The sequence below is a fragment of the Tauraco erythrolophus genome, chromosome Z (assembly GCF_009769465.1).
Source record: "Tauraco erythrolophus isolate bTauEry1 chromosome Z, bTauEry1.pri, whole genome shotgun sequence".
In the NCBI taxonomy this organism is placed as follows: domain Eukaryota; kingdom Metazoa; phylum Chordata; class Aves; order Musophagiformes; family Musophagidae; genus Tauraco; species Tauraco erythrolophus.
Window position 1 is genome coordinate 23,463,815 of NC_141496.1, and position 20,634 is coordinate 23,484,448.

The window sequence follows — 20,634 nt, forward strand, 5'->3', positions numbered from 1 at the left end:
AAGCACTTCCTACAGGTCTGACATGACTATTCCTACATTGGATGTGACTATTTTTATCTTTTTTGGGTAGGTTTTAAGTATGGAGCTATTCTAATCTTGAAGTCTCACTGATATCAGTTACGTTAAGTGGAATTTTGCTTTTACCTAAAAGCTCTTTTTTTCCTCAGTGAGGTATGAATCTTTGAAAACTATACAGTAAACACGTCTCCAGCTTTAATACCTTTGTAAAGTACACAATCAGAAAAAAAGAACTTACTTTGACATAATGTTTCTGAAAAAATGTGTGTGCAGGTAATTAGACAACATCTAAATCACCATCAACTACAGAAATTTCAATGGAACAGCATAGCATCAGGACATGTCAAAAGCATTTTGAGATTGGAGGGAACTTTATGGATTTTTGGCTGAAAAAATAAAAATGCTTAATTTTGATATTTTAAGAGCAAACCGAATTTTTCACTAAAATGTAGCTTAAAGTATTTTACAATATAAAAAAATACTCTAAAGTAAAAATTTAAGTGAAATAAACATCTTACGTTTCTCAATATGAAAATATTAAAGTCAGTATAAAATTAATCCATCTGAGATTATCGTTGTAGATTATCGTTGTAGATGGACTTTGATATTTTGGGTTGCCACACAGCTTAATTTTGGTATCTCAAAACTCTTGGTAAAAATGAAGCTTTAATCATAGTTTGTGTCCATAACATAATTTAACACCAAGTGTTACTTAAACATCTTCCATTTACCAGTTTTATGAACATTTTTTCAATATCTTTTTTTAAATGTTGAACTTTAAAAAATAGCTACCTTTTTATTATCCTTTATTCATATGCCCAAATCTCAGTGAAACAGAGAAGGCTATCATTGCATCTTTTAAGGAATTCTATTCATTGTGGCACATGGTCTATAGGTTTGAATTTTGACCATATCTGCAAAGCTTTTAAAAGTTAGTTTGATTTGTGTTTGTCACCAGGAAATAACTAGGTATTAAAACATGATTATGAAAATATTCTCTTGCTGTATCAGATATTTTATATAAGACTTTAACTCTTGTTACTACTATTAGATTGCACTGCTGTTTAGACTAGATAGCCTCAGCCTATGTCATGGGCTTCACTAGACTGCAGAATATTTTCAGGAAAAGGCAAGTGTTCCTCACATTCACAGCCCAGGCATACGAAAAGATTTCTCCTGATCTATATACTGACAGTTTGTCTATTAACTAGACCTTTTTTCTTTCTTCCCAGAAATATCCTGAATGACAGAAAATTGACAGATGATATGAAAATTGTCTGGCAATGTGTGACAAATTTTTCTGATGAAGATATGCTCTGTCCAGAATAGAGAAATAGTTAGGAATCTTCTTTACTGTTGTATTCATAGATTGGACAAAGCTTCCCCTCTACCTTCATTGTTTAATTGCTTCAAAGATTTTTCCTTTTTTATATATATAAAATATATATATATATAATATCTAAATCTTGCTGCTGAGCGTTATCTGACTTCTGAGCATGGGCAATGATTTACCTCTCAGCAGATAAGCAAAAGAAATCTGGGAATATAAGTGTTATTTCAATTCTTCTCTCCTTGACTGATGAATATTTGATTGTCTTTCTTATCTTTTAGAGGATGAATTTCATCAAAAATGTACTGCTGATTTACTTGTAAAGAAGATTATTGTAGAAATTGTCCAAAAATTTTCTCATATATTTTTATCGTGCTCAATGTACTCTGACAGTGATTTGAGAAAGTATGCTATGTGTTTCAAGAAGAGTGAGCCAAAACAAACACACAAACAAAAGTCCCTAATATAAGGGTTATGTAATAAAGTTATGAACAAGAACAAGCTCTTACTTGTATCACTGTGCAGTTTGCGTAGACGTATTATGAGTTCCTCTGTTACATATGAGGCTAACAAAAACGGTTTTATGTAGTACGTATCAAACAGACACGCTGGAAAAAGACCCCAGGTTCAAAGGATGAGACAAATATTCACTAATGGCATATGCTTGGCTTAACTTTGCAATGTTTTGTCATAATCTATCCTTAAATTTGCCTTACAAAGATGAATCTGTTTTTAATATACACCCTTTTTACTCTGCCAATACACACTTTTTACTATTGAAACGTGGGAATTCATACTTTGCTCTTGAAGACTCTTTTTTTAACAGACACCTACAGATTTTTCTTCCCTTTAATTTCATTTAATACCCCTGAGAATCTTTCATTAAAACATTCTATTTTCTATCATAAAGCCATTAGAATAGTCCTACTGGGTCCATTCAGCTCAGCATCCCATTTACCTACCATTTCTATGGCATACAACCTAATGACAAAACCAGAAAAGTTCTATAGATTGAATTTCAATAATCACATTGAAAAAAACCCATATTGTTCTGACAGAAAAAATGGTTTAGAGCATAAAGTAGCTGATAAATGGAAGCAATTAAAAAATCAAGAGTTCTTATTAAATCCTGTCTCCAACCATAGATAGTCAGTGTCACTGTATATAATGTTACTCATTAAAAACCATTAATGACATACTGCTGTAGTTACACAGCAGAACAATTCTGTTTATTCATCTCTCCAAATGAACATCTTCCTTGAACATCAGCTGCTACTACTATATTTAGAATAGCAAGGTAGCAATTCCAAAGTTGTTTATTGAATAGGCAAAATAAAGACATTTTAGAAATGTTAGGTGCAGTTAATATGCATAACTTCTGTAGCACACTGACTAGCAATTTGGCCGTTCGGGATTAAATTTGTATATTATGTACAGGTTAATAATCAACTAATTTCTGAATCAATTTCTTAGGTATATAACCATGTTCTTTTTATGTGATATCATTTTCCATGGATTTATTTCTTATTTTGCCAAAACCAAACATGTATCATGTATTTGCACACTATTCATCAGGGCTAAATTAAAATTTACAATGTACAGGTGAAAGACTCTGTATCCCATTACAGGTTTCCGTGGACAACTAATTTTCAAGAAAGATATTTTCCATTAGAAATTGTCAGTATATGAAGGTTATAATTTCTGGTTAATTTTCAACTTTTATTGGTTGTTTTATTAATCAATCCATGAATAAATCAAAGAATTATGCTGTCCTCTTTAACACTGCTATTATCGAGACTTCCCGATTCCCATAGAAACACTGCAAGGAGTAGACATCTCTCCTCTGTGTAAATTGACCTCCACATTCTATAACATTTGAAAACGTATAGTATTGATCTACCACTGTTCATTATCTCTTCCCAACCAGGCTGCCTAAAAACCTTCCTTTAAAAATAAAGCAAAACAAAACCCCCACACATACTGCCCACATGGCTCTCATGCTCCACACAAATCACCCATAAGAGAAAGAGGAGGACATGTCTCCAGCTTAGTCTAACTAACAGAAAAAAAAGGTAGAGTGATATCCTTTCCTGAAGGCAATGGAGTGTTACGTTCTACCTTGTCTAGGTAAAAGGAGGAACTTTTGCTCTAAAACAGGGTGATGTCGCATAATTATGGTATATAGCTTGATGCTTGTCCTAACAAGCTGAGTTTTTCTTGCTCTGAGGAATTTTCACAGTACTTTGTTTATAATACTGTTTAATATGATCTACCACCCTAAAGGCTAGGAATCAAACCTTAAATATCTTTTCCTTATGTCTCAGTGAGAATCCCCTTAAGCTCCTGAGTGTCTCAGAGTAGTCTTGAAGTTACAGCAATCTCTCAGAGTTGAGTGTGGCTAAAGGTGAGGGTATGTATGCACGCATACAGCTGAGCTGCATGCCAGCGTCCCTTTGCTCTTGGTCATATGCTTCTGCTGCTTTTGCTGTGTCAGGTAGCGTGCTCATCTGAGCCCTTGGTGAACGGATTCAACTTGTTAACTGAAAGAGCATGAACAAAAATAATTAGTCTTCTGGTAGGCTAAGCATTTGAACTTCTAGATTGAGACGAGCTCCTCCCTAGGAATACTGATGTCTTTCCATTTAGAGTGCCTAGTTCGACATCCTCAGAAGTAATGTCTGCAACAGAGATGTCTGCCTTTAGCCAGGTGGGTCTCATTCTTATTACTCCAGTTGTAGAAATGTAGAACATTTTCATTTGTAAATGATGTTGATGAAAGATTAGCGAAAAGGTGTTATAAAAAAAAAAAAAGAAAAATCAGGACGTTGGTATTTAAATTCAGCACCCAAAACAATTAATCTATATTTCTGCCATTAATCTGCCAGTTTCTGACAATAGAAGTACTGCTATAATTTTATCTGTTCAGGTTACTGTAAAGATAAATATACAGGCCATTTGTCAAGGCCTCAGATATTATACTGCTGAATGTTTCAGAAAAGTGAACAAAGGAACTAACAATTCTTTTTCCTGGTCGAGACTCACGATGTTATATAGACTTTGGAACTGTGGTGTATTTTTTAAAAAAGATAGAGACTTTCCACAAACAACAATGAAGATAAAATAAAAACCAGTCAATGCTGTCTACCTCATCAAATGCATGAGGCTAAGGTCCTTTATAAAAGCTGGCAATGATACAACTGAAGACTATCAGTCCATGTACATAGGATCAAAAACAAGTTTATAAAGCAAGGATAATTTAATCCTTCCCAAAATTGAAATGTCAAAGTTTGCAACACAGATATTTCTTAATCCAATCTTTTTTTTCTTTTGTATGGAGTTTTAAGTATTTTGCAGCAGATAAAGTAAATTGAAAAGCAGTGAAAATATTCACAGTTAGGACAATAGTGAAGAAATCATAGTTTGTATGCAAGAAAAAAATCCCTTCTTTCCACAGAGCTCTTACAAGCACTCCATTTTAACATTTCCACTGTGCTAGCTGTAACACTTTGTGCTGCACCAGCCACATTGCATCAAATTAAAACAGTGTTGAATTCTTTTCCTTGCCATCATCACTCCAATTCCTGGTCTCTGATGGAAATTAACTTTAGTCATTGCAGAGAAAATTGTGTGCTGATTTGCAACTGAAATCATTAGAGAATCTGCTTTCACACACAGAGACACAGTTTCTGCATTACTGCATGTGGCATTGTGACAGGTATGTTATTATGATTTTCTTTTGAAATAAAAGAATGGGCTTATTTCTTTTGCAGGAAGTGTTGGGTAGGGTTTCCTTTCCTTTTTCAAACCATCAAAAATAACTACTAGTTAGTTGTCCTGTCTTCCTACGTAATGGATATACCTGTTCCGTGTCTACTATGGGTAAGTTCTGATTTCTATCAAGATAAAACACAACCCACCACCATTTCACAGGAAATCATTCTCTACAAAATGAGTTCATTGTATGAAATGAGTCACAGCTTCCCAGGGTAAGATGCAGAGCAAGAGTTAGGGAAAACTATACATGAAGTATTTGCAAAAATTACTTCATGCTCTTCTCAGATTTGATGAGCATATGTTGAAGATATCTATAAAAATGAGGAGAAAAATAAAAATCAAGATAACTATAAAAATTAGGAGAAAAATAAAAATCAAGCCATTATTTCACTTTTGTATGTAAACAACAGTTCACACATAATCGTTTACAATAACGTGTAAGTAAACATTATCAGAAAGCTTTTGAAGCTTTGTAGCAAAGGCTGGTTTTCCCTTATCACTTTAAATTTGAAGCCCATTCAAACTTTTTAAACATACGGCTTTGCTAAAGACTACCAATAAAGGCTACCCACTCCCGTGTTATCAGAGCCTTAAACTATTGAAGAAAATAAATTCTTCTCTGTAGCTTTCACGATAATCAGGATTTTAAAATTAAAAATGCTACAAGTGACCCTTGCCAACATTTGAATGTTTTCTGTGGCTTGAGGTTAGAACTGTGAACAGTCAACAGATGACACATGATGCCATCTGAGGTATAACTGAAGCAGGTAAAAAGCCAGAGGGAAATGTCAGGAAAATTGCACTGCAAGCTCTGAGACAGAGGTAGGCAAGTTATTTCCAGAGCTGAATTTGGGTGAATTATAAAGGTCACCATCCCTTTTGTTTTCTGTAATTGTCAGTAAATCCCATTGTGGACAACTGACACATTTTATCCCCTCAGGATGGTGGAAATGAGAAGTGCTAGCATAATCAGTTAGAAAAGACTGTAATGGCACTCTTAGACTTGTCAAATGATCCTGTTAACTTTATACATTTGACACACAGCTGAACACCATGTTGCTTGCTTGAAGATTTTGAGAACTGCGCTTACCTCCCAGTTGGCAGTGTCTGGCTTGAACGTGGACAGAGCAAGCCTCATGTTTGATGGGAGAGATACTCAAAGATACACTCTGTTATCACAGCAGGACTGAACTCAAAAAGACCATGTGGCATTAAAGTCTTTTTATCTATTCAGACAGACTTTATCACCTTTGAAAAGGTGATAAAAAAAAAACTCAGGTTTTTCAAAAATCACAGAGAAGACTCCGCATTAGTCTTGTTCTTTTGATACAATAAAGCAAGGCATAAAGTAAAATTCCTTGACTTCAGTGGAATTTTGAAACCACTGTAGTAACTGATTTAAGTTCATGTTGCTGTGCAGAGTCCTGTAGGGAGATCTGGCCATTATTGTGCTCAAAGCCTTCATACTCTTCCAGTTGAGGAAGTAGCCATTAGAAAAAAAAAAAATCTGCAGAAAGGAGTAGTGTAAACAGAACAGTTTGAAAAAGGCCAGAATGAGACTGTTCATGAGTCACAGAGAGGTGACTGTAAGTCTGAGGCAGGAATGCATTCTTTTGTACAAAGAGAAACATTCACTGGTACAAAGTACGTAAGAGTCAGTTGTAGTGACTTTGCATGTGGATGAAGTACCTGACCATAACAACATGCAATAAGACCTTGGTGCTAAATAGGCACAGATGAAATTTCTGTCCTGGATGTAGACACTGTCCATCACAGTTCCTTTCCAGACCGAGTATATAGAGCTACCTACAAAACCTGAGTACACAAGACGTGGTCTCATCCAAATACCATTTCAGAATACAGGCCAGTTTTCTGTTGAGAATCCTAGCAACTAAAAAGCATGACAGCCACCATGGCTTAAGTCTGGCAAGTGAGTTCCATTTCATTGCCAAATTCTTGAGGCAAAAAAGGCTGAGATGGAGAAGTAGCAAGAGTTAAATTTTATAAGATAGTACCATGATATAGTGTAGTAGTGTACCACTACATAAGCAAGATCTCAAAATATGATTTTTCACTTTTTAGAGTGCTAAAATATTTGGAGACACAAGACAAGTTTTGGTATTCTGGAAGCCTCCACTGAAAAAGCAAGTACTGTTTTGAATATCATGGTAAATCTTAAAAAAACCCAAACTATTCTAGTGTAAATCTCTATAGCAGGAATGAAAAAAGAGATCCAAGAGATATCACTGTTGTCACTGCCACTTTGTGGCCTAACAACAAAAACTTTATAAAATTATCCATCCAAACATATTAACCACATTAAAGTCCAATAAGGTGTCCAGCTACTCAACAATAATAAACAGATTTCCCAAACAAGTTTTCTATTTCTTTCGCTTCCTTTTTAAAAAAAATAAAGCAGTACTAAGAATTGCATTCTCACCCTTTGCTAGTCTTGTAGTTCACAAGGTTGGGGAGGACAGACAGAGCATATGCCCAAAGGATGGTTGGAACAGGGGAGAAGATGGGGAAGAGAGTCATGCTGAGAAAACAGGGCAGGAAGGGATGAGAGAGCAAGAGCAAGGAATTCCATGGTTACCCAGCAACGCTGAAAGTTGCCTGCGGTGGACTGCATGTTAGTTAGAAGTCCAAATTGGAAGAGTGTAAAGCCAGGCAACTTGCGGGAGAGGCAGGAAAAAGACTACTCTTCTGGGCTCAACAGGACAATATTAGAACATTTTTGTGAACGGCATCCAACATCCATTTGTCACAGACAGTGCAGAAGATACAAACTGCCACAATCTCATTTGTGTTGCAGGGAAAGAAATGCCTATCTTCTTATTACTGACTCAGTGGAATGATTTAGAAAAAGCTATGAAAGGATTTCTACCTTCAGATCAGTCACAAAACCAATATTAAATGGAAAAACTCTGCTACCAGAATTTGTCTCTAGATCTTTTGTATTTTCTATCTGCAAAAGAGTCACTGTACCAAAGTCAGCTAGCCCTTTAGTCCAGACTTACGTGGATTGGGGTTCTTCAGCATTCTCTCTGAAGAAACTACATGACATTAGGCTTTTTACATACATTCTAAATATGGAATGTATGCAGTGTGTTGCCTTATAATTATATACTGTTATCTTAAACATGTGAGAATATTTGCCTCGAACTGACATATGAACAAGGATTCTGGGCTTATTCAGCTGCAACAAGACAAACCCAGTACATTTTCATTTCTGCTGTCATCAGCTGTAGCACACACTACCCATGACCACGTCTCTTTTATTAGCACATTTGTTCTAATATTACGATCTACTATGCTCCTAGCTGTATGAGTACACAGCTTTACTTCTTATAACAGCCTGTTATAAGATATGTTATTTGCTCTTTCGAAGAACACATTTTTAGTGCTTCATTCTGTGCCTGCACCATAATGCAGCAAGTGCAGAAATGACAAGGGAAATACATTGAAAACCCAGTAAAAGCCCACTGTATGCTAGACAAGAAAAGTTTCATTAAAAAATTCTAATACTCAAGCTTCTAAGTCAGTAAGACTGCTACTAAAGACATGATTTGCATGCAGTCTTCCTCTATCAGAAAGAACAGCTGCATATTAAATTGGTTTGACAAAACATGTTAGAAAAACAGTAGAAGTGGCCAGAACTATTCCAGGTAAAACGTCAATATTTAAAACCAAAAGAGATTAGGTTAAAAAAAAGAAAAAAACAAAACAAAACTCCAAAGCAAGGCTGCATTTAGTTTAGTTTGGTCTGTGTTTACAAGCACACAAGTACATTTCTGCCATTTCTCAGCACTATCACTTGTGCATGCACAAGATACTGTAAGATAGTGCGTGCAATTACCTAAATAATACAGTTAGCACAGGTGAATGGTCCCTGCACACATAAATAGAAGACCTTATCTGAAATATGCCTGTTTCTTTGTTTTGCATGGTACAATCCCCCCCCAATTCTACTTTCCAAGCTCCAATTCATTTCCTCTTAGAGACCTCTTTCTGAACAGTTCTATTATTTGTGCTCTGAGGATGGTAATTCAGGGATAGCAGCAGCCAGTTCTCAATGAGCTCCTTGTAAAAAGACTCAAAAAAGTCAGATTAAACCTTATTTTCTATAAGAAAGCACTCAGCACTACGAAATGTGCTTATACAAAAAGTGCAAGGTTTGCCAGACCCATGTCTCACACTTGATTTTTACTGTATTGTGGGACTCACTCCTCTCCCCCAAAAAGTGTTTTAAATGAGAAGTTTAAAATTGTAGGAAACGGACACATAGTCACAGGGGTTTTTTTTAATATATATTTTAACACACATTAATCTTCTCCTTTTACACGCAATGCATTATTTTGAAGGCAAATATTGTGAGACAGTGTATTTCTTCATGTATCAAAAGCTTTACAGGGCTGTATTGCTTTTTTTTTTCCTTTCTAGAATTACGGAGTTAAAAGATTTTTTTTTTTAAATCACTGAGCAAGACAGTTTCTGTTCCATGACAACGTAGAATAAGATATATTATTTTAGTATTATGAGAAGCAAAATATAGTAAGAGTAGATATTTCACATGAGCTTTTAAACTACTTATAACGAAGTCTTAAGGAGCTTTGTCATTTTCCTATGACAGCCACATACATTTCGCTATGCCTAAACCACCATATTGCCCTCTACAGGTTGATTTAATAGGCATTCCATACCAATATTCATTCAGTTTTCCTGAAGCATGTTACCTCCTATACACCTGAACTATGATATCTATTCTGAAATGCTTTAAAATTATGTCTTTATTATAATTTTAGCCAGTATTAGCCTCCCTAATATTCTCAGAACAAATACAGATGTTTTAAAGATCTCAATATAGAGTAGCCATGTAGATTCATGAAAGAAAACTTCATCAAGTGCCATAAAAAGAACACATTAAATGTGAAAAGATAGAGCACATGTGGCTTTTGATTTGTTGTTACTGTTGTTCCTTTACACTTTTTTTTTTTAATTTGGAAGAATATTTTATTTTAATAAGTGGATTGAATAATTTAACTATGTATTATAGACAAAAAAAGTTTGCATTAAAAATAGACATTTTCAGAAAACTGTAACCATTTAAGGCAATATTCCTCTATATCTGAACATCTTTGGTTACTGAAAAGCTGAATAAATCATTCTTTAAAATGAGGGAAATACTTAAATACTGTGTCTCTGTATGTGTGTGAATGCAAGCACAGGGCAATTTAATGTACGCAGAGAATAACTAGGCAAACTAAAATTCATGCATGATTAATATCAATAATTATTTTTCAGTCATGTGTCAGAAAAGCTTTAATGGCTGCCAAGCCCCAGATCTTGCGTTTTTCAATGAAGCACGTATAGTTTCCTAAGCCAGTACCAGTCTTGGGCGATCCACAGTTTGATACTGGTACAAGAAAGGACAAGCAGATGGATGAGATGTCATGTTCAGGGCCCCTGGAATCCTCTACAGCACCACTAAGCTTTCAAAGCTCACATTTGGAAAGAACAGAGGGCCTCACCATGTGACATTACCACTTTCAACATCTTTGGTTAGGTCCTGAAAAGCATCAGACTGCAAGATTCATGTTTCTGCAGCAAGAACCTTCACTTGTGTAATTTTCCATGTAATTATCTTTTTTTTTTTTTTTCAGTCTCCTGCTACTCTGTTCCTCTTTTTCTGCTTCTTGGCCTTTTAACTAAAACCAATCAGTTCTAGTTGCCTAAGGGTGCATGCTGCATTTCTGTAACTACAATGCAAGCTATCAGTAACATCATAGATAGCTTCAATTCAGCACAGGATAGTCAGATTTTGGAGAAGCTCAGAAGGCCATCTGTTTTACCCAAGATTGCTTCATCAAATAGTTGTAAGAAAAACTGCAAGGAACCACGGTTAACTGCACTTTTCCATACTTTTCACTTCTTTCTTTTGTTTGCTCTTGCCTTTTTCCCCTTCAAGGAAGAAAGATCAAATTTTATTTAATAATAGAGCATCACCACCACTTCAGCTACCTCATCTAACCCTCTTCCCAAAAGGGCAATTCCTTCCATCTTTGATATGATCCAAATAATTGCCAAACATAGAGATTTCTGCCATCTAAACTCGCTGGCTACACTCTATTTCAACCTTTTAGGAAATAAAAACCCTTTACATCAATAACGTGATTCTGGACCACAGAGAGGAAGGAGTGCTGCCCGCAGTTCACCTGGGCAGCCAGCAAGTGCAATGAACGTTTCATGAACAGTTGCTGTAATCAGATTCTCTTCTCTCACCAATTCCACACAAACTAATCCCTTGTAACAGTCATATTCCTCTAAATATAAAGTAGATGAGCATGTAAACCAAAGTGAATTCTTACCAAATGGCCCTTTAATTTTGTAGTCTTGGTTTTTACCTCTTTTGTTGCACTTCGAGAAGGCAGAGAGGAATGTTTAGGTTTTCCATCAGTTTAATGAAGAAGAATACAGAGAGTACTTACCTAGAAAACACAACATTAAAAAGGGAATTATTAGAACATGGAAGCTTACAATTTTTACTTACATCATTAGCACATCCAAGTATTTACAGAAGCATTAGGAAAATGAATTGTTTCTGTTTAGGTATCAATGCTAATTTTTTCATGTCACTGCATCATGAACATGAACGTAGCACATAAATATATATATAAGGACACTTTACTTATTTGATATTCAAAATTATTTCCAAATTTTGTTATGAATCTTCTTTCTTACAGGCACTGTTTATTAATAAATCTTTTAGAATATTTAATATTTGATACAGCACTTAAATTTGACAGCTTCTGTACAACATATTTCTCTTTTTCTGTGGACAATCTGGTATAAATTTTTATTTCCATTAGCAACTGCAAAATTAAATGCCAACACATATTTTTGTGCAGTTGAGTTTAAAATTAGTCTTTAGTATTATTGAATATTACCATGTTTACTAACATTAAAACATGTGAGTAAAATGTGAATTCTCAGATCTTCATAGAATGTTGTTTTACAGCTATTATGCACATTGATATATCACATTTTAGACATTAAAAATTAATTATTGCAGGCATTTTATGATTTCTAAAGTTCTTTTGCTACTTAGTTTCATAAAAAAATTCTGTGCCATAAATTCAGACGACACAAAAAGATTATAAAAATAACTTGAATTATAGGAAGAACTATGTCAGAGGAAACAAGAATGTCCTGCATTTAAAATGTGACTTGACCAACAGAAATTTTACCAGTGCTCAGAACTGTGTTTCTCTCTAGTAGTTTATCCAAATACTGCTAACAATAAACAGTAGATAAAAAATGTTTTAAAAAATATAATCTTCAGTAGTCTAAAAGCATATATTCTGTCACCTTACTTGTATACACAGGGAGGTTCTCTGCCATAAAAACCCCACAACCTAAAAAAAGTAAAACCAAAGAATAAAGCCCTATTTTTCAGTGCTACTGAATTTCCAAGCCATTATACTTTCAGCAGAATTACGATGAAAATATTATTAATGAATAGCTGAATGCTCAGTCTAGAAGCGACACCGAAGAGCCTCATGAGGAATACAAAGCTATACAAATGGATCTGACACATGTTAGAAGTCGTTGCTACTGTAAAACACCCCTCCATGCTTTTCTGTTCATCATTTTTCTGGCCTGCTTTTGATGATCTCTTCCTCAGCAAAAATCAGAATCACCCCCTGGTGCTTCATCTGCTTCACTATCTGCTTCCTCTCGATACTGTCAACCAGTCACAGTTAATGGGACTCCCAAGCACACATCAATCCAGATGTTACTGAAGGACAGGTGCAAAACTGGAGAATACCTGAGAGGAAAAGTTACTTGCCTGCCTTCGAGCTGATCAGACTGCTGTGAACAGGATCTGAACTTGCTTCCTAAATCCATTCCTTCTCAAGAGAGTAATCATTCTAACACCTGAGAAACTGTTTAGAATACTGGCCATCAGGTGACTGTCACAAACTGTGGCATTTACTACTCTAAACAAATAAAAAAAGCACCCTGACATGAGATCTCTGAAAAGGTGAGGGGAGAAGAAAACAATTCATTATGTGCATCAGCCAGGGTTTTTATCATAGTCTCACTGTAGATGAATCTGTATTTTGCATTACTGTCAAATCACCATATTTGTTTGTTAGAGGTCTTACAATCTGCATGTTAGCAATCGTGTGTGTATGACACATTCTTACAAATGCCATAACTATCTTGTAATAAAAACGCCATCTTTTTTTTCTATTCTGAATAGTTTCACCTAATAATTTAGAAAAAGAAATTAATAATAAAATTCTAACAGAAAAAGTATGGTAAAGAACCTTTTATTAGACTTAATTTAGAGCTGTTACAAAATTGACTTCTATGTTGGACATAACTCTTAGGGAAAAAAAGGGCAGAAATACTTTCTGGAGATAGGTACAGTGTTCAGCAGAAACAGGCTGATGAGGATCTTAACTGACTGAAGAAATTAACATTACTAATTAAACACCTCAGTATATGAAAGCTAATAATAGTTATAATCAGGAGAAGCTGACTACCGACACTCATGTTTTACATCTGTAGGTTGTTACATTTTTCACTATTTTTCAAAACATGTTTCTAAGACACTTCTTTTGCTTTCATGACAGCTATTCTATTGCCCTTAGGGGACAGCAGAAATAAGAAAATCGTAAGAAAATACCTGTGACAAATGCTATGAGAAATATTTTCATATTAACAAATAAGAAAATTCAGCAGTTAGTAAAAAAATTTCATTTTGAAGTTTTTTTTTCTGTTATAACACATTAAGACAGCACATAAATGCACGTTTTACTAGTGACGGGTATAGCTAACTCTGCCAAGCAGCACGAATAGCTTTAGATAATTCCTCAGACCCAGACGATGAAAACAAGGCACACATCTCTCTCTGCTATCCCAAAATAGCATCATCTATCTCCTTCTCTCCTTACACTTGCTTCAGTGATAAAAGTGCTGCAAAACAGTTTTTAGAAAAGGAAGAGAATTCCATATGTCGCCCAACCGAAAGGGTTTCAGGGTAACTGGTTCAGCTTTAATTACGTCCTCCTTCCCTTTTTAGCTACAAAGGCTACAGCTGTTACGTGTAAAGCTAGAACATTTGTGATTTTCAAACAGCCAAACCTTCAAGGGATGCCAGCTTCAGACAGAGCTGTAGGTTTGCTTGTTGAATGACACCTCCCACCACAGCAGCAACAATCCATGCACTCCTGGGTGTCGTGCGCTGTCACAGCTTCTGCTAGCTGCCCTAGGACCAGGAGGAAGCTGGAAATCTGTGCTATGTAATTGTCTTGGACAAAGTCAAGCCCAGGTTAATGTATTTTCTTTCTTGGTGGGGCTTATTAGCTTGTCTGCCAGGCTGCACTTCAGAGCATTAATGGAGAGGGCACAGAAATTTTCCATTGACACTAGGAAACTGGTGAGAGTTGAATGGATGACTGTCTTTCTGAGACACATGGTTAGGAATGTCAAGGCAACTGGGTCTGGATAGCATGGATAAGGGGAGAGAGATATAATTATGGTATTCAAATATCTACAGGAAGGATATGCAGAGGTAGAGCCAGACTTTTCTCAGCCATTCATGGAGAAAGGACAAGAAACAACAGTCGCAGTTTACACAAAGTAATATTCTGAATAGATATAAAGGGGGAAAAAAAATTCTTCACAATGATGACGGTTAAAAACAGAAACCAGCTGCCCAAAATTGTTGTGAAATCTCTACTCCTGGAGTAGCTCAAAGCTTCACTGGTGAAGGCCCTGGGAAACTTCATCAAATATCAGCAGAGGATTAGATGAGACAGCTTCCAGAGAACCTTTCAAGCTAAATTATTTTATGAATTGGTGATTCGACCTCTGTAGTTACAACTACTAATAATCTAGTTTTACAGAAAGAGAAAAGAAATGAGAAAGCCAGAGCATCCTTTATACCTTTGCCTTTCCTTGATGTGCCACTATGCATCCATCAGCTGTAGGCATCACTCTGTTCCCTCCCCACAACAGGACTGAATTTTATTTTCTATGCTTAAAAATAACAGCTTCCTTATTGCCATCACTTTTTGTGCAGCCCAAGTGCTCCATGGACAACTCTCTCCAAACTAAGAAATTAATTTACAAACGCATGTTCTAAACACATAAGTATTGTTAAACATTTCCTGTTTCATTGTGTACCATGTTATAAAACAGTTTTGCCACTCAGGAAAGGGAATAAACACTTCCTAAGGAACAGTGTTATCAGTGTATTCATTGTGCTCCTTAGATGTGTAAATTGATACTTGCTTTTGATCTTTTCTAATCTAATCCATTTGAGATTTACTTTTTTAATTCCTGTGACAATTTTGAAACATCTGTAAACTTTTCTTACTGCGGCTTGTGTGTGTGGATTCAGGGCCAGACTACATTCTTTCCTAAGAGGGTCTGGTGAAAGGAACATTGTGAAAATGACACATAAGAACAGAACTAGAGTATAATATTAAGTATATTAACAAAAATATTATTTCTTGCTATATTTACTTAGTATTATAAGAGATTAAATATGTTATTTCATAATGTCTGTCTGTAATTACCTATTTTGTCAGCCAGCCATGCTTCTCAATGCCATGTAACAGGTACAGATATCCTGGAAGCATTAGGCAGGGCTGTATTTGTATGTTTTTCAGTCCACAGAGGGAAAATTGAAGGATCAGCTTCTCTCATAGTTTAAATTAGCTTCTCTGATAGTTTAAATATTACAATGGACATCTTCATGAAGTCCAAAACTTTAAAACCAAGTTCCATCTTTATAAACCTATTTTCTTTACACGCAAGACCAGCGTACATTTATAATGTTCAAATCTTGGCATTGATGGCTAGACTCTCTGTGGCGCTTTTGCAGAACTCCTAATTAAAGTCACAGCTGGGAGAAGAATTATAAGGACAAGCAGAAATCTGGAGCAATTTATTTTCCTCCCCCTGAAATGCACTGAAATCCTCTTAGCCCTTTTGTAGAAAAGCTCAATACCAGATGAAGAAGCATAATTTGCTTCTCACTAGACTGCAGAGTAAAAATACCTGCATAATGAATATTTGAAAATGGATTGCTATATGGCACTGCCATCATATGCAGAGCATTGCGTCTCCTCTATTCTCTTTTTGTTTGTTCTTCTTAGAGAACAAGATCAAAGATGCCCACTCTGAAACTAATGACAACAGGAGAGACATTTAGGGTCTAATGTCACATGTGTTTTCATCATGAGGAAAATATGTTTACTGCTGTCTACTACAATATTTTTACCACCCAAAACTGTTCTCTTCCCTCTTTTTTCCTCCCCATACTTTTCCTCTTCCGCACACTTTTCTTTCCTTACTTTTGCATAAATTCACCGCCTTCATACTTGTCCATTTGGGAATGCTACTTAAACATTTAGGACATGGACATGCACACGCTTAGCAAATGGCTGTGACTTTTGCTTTTGTTCAGTAGCCTATTTCCTCTACCCTCCCAGGTCACTCAGCAAGGTATCCCTGTCGTCCCGAGAGAGGTTGCTGTTTCCAGTCAGAAGCTGTTGAACTGGAATACGCGAGTGCCGTGAGCCACTTCAGTGCAGAGACTCACTACAGTGGCTGCTGGAAGCGAGCTGCACTAAGTTACTGGATTTGGGAATGAAGTGGCCAAGGAGTGCTCTCAGGCTTCCTCTTCTGGCCAAGCTCTGGGGAATGCAAACACTGTGGGGGGATGGTAATAAAAGCACGAGGAGAGAGAGAGATGCCTGTAACTATTTGCAAAATTATCTCTGCCCCATCCTGAAAAAGAAACCGGTGAAGATCCTGCAGCTGCATCGCCGAGAAGAGACTTCCCATCAACAGAAGGCAGGGCAGTCGCTATCCTTCTTGTCCAAACAGCACCCTCAGGAATGACTCCCTAGAGAGCCAGGGCAGCAGCAGGTTGCTTTGCCAGCACTGCATCTGCAGCAGGTCCTGCAGGGATCTGATGATACCATGTGGAGTGACTGGGAGTTTCAGTCCTGGCTGCATCTGCTCATCCTGCTTGTTCAACAGCTCTGACACCAGGAAGATGAGGCCCTTTCAGAAAGCCTGCTTCCCACGACTAACAGGTGAGATAAAGCAGCGATGAGTTTTCACCTCCTGAACACACCACATCCATATCTATGTCTCTGAGCATTAACTATAAGCATACCTTAATGTGCTCCCACTTGAAATTTATGCAGGCTTCTAAATCACATAATCTGGAACCATGATGGCTATAGTAGAAAACGTGTTTTAAAGAGACTATTTAAAGGATCATGGAGAAGCTGTAATATTGAGTTGCCTTCTACCTACTGCTGCTCTGTCCTCTTCACCACTACAATTCCTCTCCTTACAACCTCCCTAATAGTTAAAGAGAGAGTTTGGTAGTTATAATTCTAATAGTCTCCAAACATTACAATGAAAAACATACCTCTGGAAAACGAATATAAGTAGCTGAGAGCCTGATCTGATAGCTCTTCTTTTAAGATTATGTAATACCTTGTGCATAATACTACCTGACTAATCTAGTAAAAAGACATGACCAGTATGACATTTCTGATATACTTTGCAGTTGAATAGGACTGCATTTCAAACTTGTGATACATTATATTTAAGGATTTCAAAAGTTGCTATGACAATGAAAATGCTGTGTTATTCACAGAAGTTACGAAAAATGGGTAATGACATCAGTGAAAGATGATCAAGATAACACAAATTGCCTTACGTTTGTTAAAGGCAAAGAACACACATAGAAAGGTATGGCTGATCTGGTAATGCTAGGTATCATCCTCTTCCACAGACACTATCTTTTCTTATTATTGCTTATTTATTGATAATGTCTGTATCCTTTTACCCAATAATATTAACACAGGCAGGATCAGGAACTTTTATATGAGAAACTGCTGCTATGTTACTCTTAATGGGTGAGAGCATTTCTCAGGAACGTGCCTAAGAAGGGGCGAGCAGCTACATGCAACTTTGGAAACACTCGGCAAGAAAGGACAGACACGCACAGAAGAATTAATTCCCATAATTTCTAGTTGAACCAACAAGTCTGTGATGCATGCTATCTAGTGCAACAGACCAAACGTAACAACTGATAACCTAAAATTTCCTTACAATATGAGACAAATCAGCTCACTGTTTAACGAGAGCTACATAAACAGATCCTTCAAAAGTTTAGGTCATGACACATTGCTAACACACTAGTTCTGCAATTGATATTCCCATCTATGGCCAGTCAATTCTTCTTTATGCCCACCCTAATTTCAAGCTGTTAGCAACTCCAGAAACATTGGATCTTGAAAAGTACTGTATCATGGAGTATCATTCATATAAGAATTGATAAGCATTCCTTAAGACAATTGTGAATATAAATTAAGAACAACAAATTATTTTTAATGTCTTTACAGCACCACTTGCTAATTATTTTGTGGGTAACTATGCAAAAATATAAGCAGAAAAGATCCTTAATTCTAGGGGCTTACCACATACCTTTTTTGTTGTTTTCATTTGCTATGAATTTTTTTACATCTTAAGTACAGACTTTAAATTCTGTTATTTTTTCGTGACTGAATAATGCATCAAATTTATTCTCAATAGCAAAATAATAAAATGTTCAGCTAAGATGCATTACTTTTTGCACAGAATCCAAAATTCATACAGCTTTGCATGATGTAAAGTTACCCAGAGAAGTCAGTAATATAGCAATAATGATTGGCAAGAAAACATTTACAGTTGTACCTGTGTACAATTAATTCAACAGTGACATTCAGTACTATCACTTTGAGTATCCCAGAGTAGTGTTAATTACTAGCAACATAGAGTTATAAATATTTTAACATCATATTTACTAAAAATATTAGATTTTTCTGTAATAAATGTCTTGTAAACACATTGCTTAGATTTATAAGATAATAATTCTATTACAATTTCTGATCTATACATTGCAATAATCAATAGTCAATGTTGCATCTGTATACAGCACAAATTAAATATAAACAGGTGCACATTTGTCTAGATCTACTGAATTCAGTGAGCAACATATATTGTTCTGCCTCAACAAGGTAATCAGCGCTATAAAAAAATATGCAAACTGATTTCTGAGTAGCAAAACATATCAAAATTAAACTCTCTAGAGATTAGCTAGTCTACAGTAAGCTCATTTTCACTACTTTCTTCTTGGTTCTGCAATATGCAAAATTTTAAATTAATATGAAATATTAAGTAATTTTCTTAGAATGGGATAAGATAAGAAGCAGAAAATGTCTTTGGACAAGAAAATGTCTATTATCAACATGATTAGTGTAAAATTACTAATTACTATTATTGTACCTCTTTACAGGCATGCTTAGATATTTTTTAGGTCATGCAGAAACCTGACAATGTAATAACAGAATTCAATAACGCATCTTCCCTGGTGGCAACAGAATATTACATTGCATTACATTATCATGATGAATGAAGCTTGCCTTCGGCCACAATTGGACTCTATAATTTTTAAATAAAAATAAATACAATTTCTTCACTATTTGGTCATAGAGAGAATCATATAAAACATAATGTTCATGTAGTTAAAGACTTCAGAATAACACCCACACTCAAGATGAACTGAGTTAGCAGAAACTACCTTTATATGGACATATTCTCATTTCTCAGTACTTCACTTGAAACTTTGTTTTGAAAGTAATTAGATACGATTTTCTCCTCTGAAGTGTGACTTTCCTATGGAAGTCTGTGACTGTAAGCTAGGAAATCTGGGTTCAGTTCTTGTTTCTACCCAGCGAGACCTCATAACTTCGGTTACAAATCACTTCACTTATTTGTTCTTAAATTTGTCTATAGAAGCCTGAGAGAAGTATGTTTCTAATAGCTGGCACTTCATTATATACCAAAATAAAATGCAATACTGAAAGTTGTACAGAGCTTTTCTCTATCAAGTGTCAGTAATTAGAGTACCCAAAAGAATCCATCTGCAGTTTCTGATGTCTCTTGATACTAAGGCATCTAGAAGACAATTGCATTTACATTCAAGATTTACAATCTGAAACATTCTTCACCACATTTTGATAAAGATTTTAACCCTTCTGCAAATTTACATTCAAAGAACATATATATGAACTAGAATCTATAATGTGAGTAAAAAGATTAACAGATGATTATCTGTTTTCTGTCTTCAATTTCTCAGGAAAAAACTCAGAAACTAGGAATCATCTGTCTTTGGCAGAAGTTTTATTTAATACTTTATGCACTTTGTTGCTTCTTTTAGTTCATGTACACAGAACTCAGGATAGTTTAGTAGGAAGGAAGCTTTGGAGATCACCTAGTCCAGCCTCCCTGCTCAAAGCAGGGCAAATAATCTGATACTTCTAAGACAGAAACATGGCAAGTTGTTGGAAGAAAAAGGCAGTGAAATTCGTAGTATTTCTTCACTCTTGTTGGAGTTCACATTAAATTTCTATGGATTACATATCACAAAT

At 35.7% G+C, this 20,634-nt stretch overlaps 1 protein-coding gene across 2 annotated transcripts in view; it reads right to left on the reverse strand.

The window, feature by feature from the left end:
* PDE4D (phosphodiesterase 4D) overlaps positions 1-20,634 on the reverse strand; it is a 441,471-nt gene that overhangs the window by 234,783 nt on the left and 186,054 nt on the right. The gene's annotated exons all lie outside the window — the stretch shown is intronic.